Here is a 4,800-nt window from a genome sequence, read left to right on the forward strand (position 1 = left end):
AGTGGGGTGTTCCAGGCAGACTGGGTCATTGTCAGCACCCCCAGTTTCATTAATCTTCTGATATGTGGAGTAATTCCACATTTTGCCTCTAGGCACATAGGATACTGGCACACTTTAACAGGGTCTGCCCCTGCTTTGAGTTCACCATATACAGGAGGCCTGTGTCCTGCCAGACCCATACCCCCTGTTGCTGCCCAGGCTTGGAGAAATTTTTGGAGCCAATCTGATATGTCAGGGTTTGGTTGGATCGGCTCCTGATGAAGTCTATATTTCCCAGTCAGGTTGTTGGTGACTAGAACCTGAACTGTTGCCCTGTTGTGAAGCAAGGCCCTGGCTCCTTTAGCTGTGAAGTGGATCTGTGCCCTCATTTTTGATAATAAATCTCTGCCCAGAAGTGGGTAGAGACATTCTTGGATTACTAAAAATGAGTGGGATACCCATCCCTTCTCTAAATCTACTGTTCTTCAGGTAGTCCATGAATAGGGCCTTGTTCCTGTTGCCCCCTCTACCCATGTAGTTCTGGAGGACACTGGCCCTCTTGGCTCCAATAAAACTGAATTCTGGGCAGCAGTATCCACCATAAACTCAATTGGTTTCCCCTCATTTTCAGGGTTACCCTGGGCTCAGGGAGGGGACCTGAGCCCCATCTCCCCTAGTCACTGTCTTCACCCCCAATTAGAGCTGGTAATACCTTAGGTGATTGCTTATTCTTCTTGGGGCAGTCCCTCATCCAGTGTCCTTCCTCCTTGCTGTAGGTATACTGGTTTTTCCCTACCTTATTTCTTGATCTGGATCCCACCAGTGAGCTCCCACCATACTGTGGGTTAGTTGCCAATAATATCTCTCTGAGGTCCTTCTTGTGGTGGGCCTGTTTTCTCCCCAGGACCCTGGTCAGGCTTCCTTCCTTTTTTCTTTTCTTTCCTCTCTTTGTTCTGCTGTCTCCCTTCTATTATAAACCTTTTCCACCACTGCTATTAAGTTCCTAAGGTTCTTTTCTCCTAGTCTATCTAAAGACTGTAACTTTCTCTTGATGTCAGGGGCTGCCTTGTTAATGAAAGCAAACATCACAGTTTGAGCTGATTCCTCTGCTTCTGGGTCATACGGAGTGAACTGCTGGAAGGCATCTTGTAACCTCTCTAAGTATGAGGCTGGGCTCTCTTCGGGCCCCTGTCTGACATCATAGACCTTAGACATATTGGCAGGTTTTCAAGCCACCATTTTGAGACCTGCTAACAGAGTCTGGTGGTAGACCAGGAGCCTCTTCTTACCTTCTGCCATGTTGTAGTCCCAGTTGGGACAGCTAGGGGGAAAGCTGGCATTAATGATGTCTAGGTCTGTGGTAGGGTCCCTGGTGGGGCCCGGAACCAATTTCCGAGCTGCTTCTAGGATCCTGTTTCACTCCTCAGTAGTGTACAGGACACTCAGGAGCTGGTGGCAATCATCCCAGGTGGGCTGGTGAGTGAAGAGAACAGTTTCCAATAAGGTAATCAAGTCCCTGGGGTTTTCAGAGAAAGGCGCATTCAGTGAGTGCCAATTGTAAAGATCACTGGTGGCAAAGGGCCAAGTAATGAAAGGGATGATTGCCCTCTCTGTCTGGGGGCCCCGCCAGCCAGAGGGGGAGGTCCATGGTGTCAGGCTGGGGGGCTGCACCCGTCCAGATCCGTGTGGCCTGCGCAGGTCCCTGTGGAGGTGATGGTAGCTCCTCAGGGTTAGGAGGCGAGGCCTGTACCTGTGGCACCATTTGCAGGGTGCCTGTCTGAGAGGAGTAGGGTGGTGGAAAGATGTCATTCTCCTCTGTGCCTCCCTGGAGAATGGGTTTCACTTCTGCCTTTGGTCTGAGAGGGAGGACCTGCAGAGGTGGAGGGGGAGCAGTTGGATTAATCAGGGGAAGGAAGGACTTGACCCAGGTGGGTGGACCATCAGGTTGTTCGATGAGGCCTCGCCAGGTCACGATGTATGGATCTGGTCCTAGTGGCCCATCTGTGGATGGAAGACGTGGTCCTCTACCCTGGAAATCAAACTCAGGTTAAAAGTCCCTTCAGGGGGCCATCCAACATTAAAGGAGGGCCAATCAACTGAACATAAAGTTGTCCATTTCTTTTTCTTTACATCTACACTATTGTTATGAGCAATCGTCTTAACGTTCCCCCAGTGGGCTAGTGTAAGATCTAGAGGGGAAGATGGGGTGTTGCCCATAGTATTTATCAGTCCCCTCCGTTTTGTCAACTAAGAAATTAGAATGAATATCACAAGACACAAGAATGACACAGACAAACAGAGGGCCCAGAATAAACTACCACAGCTTTCAGATGGTCTGGACACTCGGCCATGTGGATTCCCTGGCTCGATTATGCCAAAGACTGTACAGATAGGACGCGTGTGTCCCAACAGGGTTGTGAGGTCCTCTGAGGTTTCAGATGGACTAGTGCCCTGGTGGGGTGTCCAATGAGGAACACCCACCCCGATGAGGATGGGGACTTCTCCCAAATCCTCCAGGTCACGTTGCTAGTGTTTCAGCGACAAAGAAAAACTGAGATCAGATGGCTGCGACCAAAGTGAAAGCATAGAGAAGACAGGCACACACACAGTTTTACAAAAACTTACCCGGTTGGGTGATCACAAAACTTTTGGGGTTGGTTCCTCTTGGGGGTCTCTGGGGGGGAATTCCGGGAGAGCCCCCAAATGTTGTTCCTCATCCACTGGACCCCAAAAAGACCACTGAGGACCCAACACACCAAAATCCAAAAGCAAAGATTTATGGTTTATTCAGGCTTAAGCTTGGGCTCTCAGACCTCACTAACTCAACGGATCCATGCTGAGAGCCCAGAGTAAGGGAGAGTGGAGCCTTTTATAGGTTTTAGACAAAGAGTGGAGGGGGATACTGAAGATACATTTTGGTTGGTTCAAGGAGCCCGTGTGAGCCAACATAATTTTAAACTGATTGGATGTATAAGATGCAGCCCTGCAAGTTTCTTATTGGTAGGTGCTATTCTCAGGGCTGTGGAATGTGCTGTTATTTGTGGGGCCAGGAGTTTCCGTTTTTACCTTATAGGGCAATTTTCATGCCTGGGCTTGCTTAATCTATAGTTTCCTGGAGGGGAGGGGATAGCAGGCAGGGGTCAGGGCATGCCAGGGCATGTCTAGGCATGTCTAAAGCAGCAGCCAAGCATTTTACAGAAGCTAAAAGAGCAATTAGTGGGGGTCTGGAGGTATTGGGGGGTAGCGGGTGAATGAAGAGTGTCTCGGGGTCCTACAGTTTGGTATTTCATGTAATTATGTCATGTTATGCCTCACGTGTTGAGATCTCAAGTAATTCTGTTGTGTGTCTGTGATTATTGTCTTCATATGTTTCTGTCAAAACAAACTGGTCACTTCAGTTATTCCTTTCATTCATATATTGTGTACAAAATTTTTGGCTTTATTTTTGGCATGTCATTAAAATGCACATGCAGATTTATAAATAAGGCCTTTTTTTTCACCTAAAAGATGTCACAGGTGTGAAGTAAGGTTAAGCCACGTGAGGCACAGTCCTTTTGACTTCCCGCGGTGTCTCTAGCATTCACTCATGTCTTGGAGGCACCTGAGCAAAGCCGCCAAGAGGGTTTAAGAATGCAGGAGGATGTTTTGATAGTGCATTCAAAGGCCTTATAAATTTGGGTACCCTAAACATTTTTAAAGCTATTATTGGACAATGTCTCTATGTCTAGTACTTGTTTCACAAAACTTTTATGTGCTGTTTATACAAAACGGTATCTGAAGCCAGGTGTGGTGTTACGCATTTAATCCTAGGATTTGAAAGGCAGGGGCAAGCAAATCTCTGTGAGTTTGAGGCCAGCCGGGTCTGCATAGTGAGTTCCAGGCCAGCTGAGGCTACAGGAAGACCCTGTCTCCAAAGAAAAACAAAACAAAACAATATCTGAGCTGGTTGTTTAAGGACCTTATTTGTTACATACCTTTTGGTTTGGGTTTGCTTTCATAGTATTTGTTTTAAAGTATCTCTTTAGTTTGCTCGCTTTGGAAGTATTTTGGTTTTGACATTCTCTGTCTGGTTTGTGTTACTTTCAAACCTCTAAAGGCCTGAAAGTGATTTGAAAAAAAAATTAAACTCCAGTTGGTTATAGGTTTGATTTAATATGTTAACTCATCTTCAGAGCTGGAGATGAATTCTGGGACTGGTCTTCTCGTCTCATCCTTTTGGCCTTGTCTTTTTTCTCTGTTTCCTGCAGTATGGCTCTGCATGCAGGCAGATGTGGTGTGTTTTGGGGAGGGGCATCCCTGGAAATTCTGCTGGCTTATCTAGATATGGCTCTGTGCTTTTCTCTCTTGGAGAAACTCTTGCCTTTAATGCTCATGTTTAAGACTGCATTGAACTACATTTATACTAGCTATTGATAAAACTCCCATCAGCAACTGAAAACAGTAATCTTAGCTTGGCTTGAATGGCAGCCTGGAAGACATTCTCCAGGCTCCTGCAGATGGCCACGTGGCAGTGGTGCTTTAGTTTCTCTGGCTAGAGGACACCTGGGTTAGAACTGGTAGCACATGGCTTCTTCTGGAGTACCCTGTAAGAACTGATACCCAAGATGGTCTGAGACTTGCCTCCAGAACAGCCTGAGACAAAATGGGATTACAATGTGTTCATAATAACTACTTAATTGAAGTTATATTTATCTTATAACTTTTATTCATACACTCAACCTCTAGACATGTCTGAGAATTAGCTCATAACTGTTTGCTACAGTGTGTATTCTTAGACACTGGGCAGTGAGATGATTGTGGGTTTGTTTCCTTTGCAGTCTT

General features: G+C 46.5%; 1 non-coding gene across 1 annotated transcript; it reads right to left on the reverse strand.

The window, feature by feature from the left end:
- Window positions 1-3,484: 3,484 nt before the first annotated feature.
- On the reverse strand, window positions 3,485-3,615 carry LOC115072302. Its single transcript, XR_003851347.1, has one exon. It is a non-coding gene; the product is annotated as a small nucleolar RNA SNORA14 (small nucleolar RNA).
- Between the last annotated feature and the right edge of the window lie 1,185 nt (window positions 3,616-4,800).

Source organism: Nannospalax galili, unplaced genomic scaffold (assembly GCF_000622305.1).
Source record: "Nannospalax galili isolate Female #2095 unplaced genomic scaffold, S.galili_v1.0 scaffold242, whole genome shotgun sequence".
In the NCBI taxonomy this organism is placed as follows: domain Eukaryota; kingdom Metazoa; phylum Chordata; class Mammalia; order Rodentia; family Spalacidae; genus Nannospalax; species Nannospalax galili.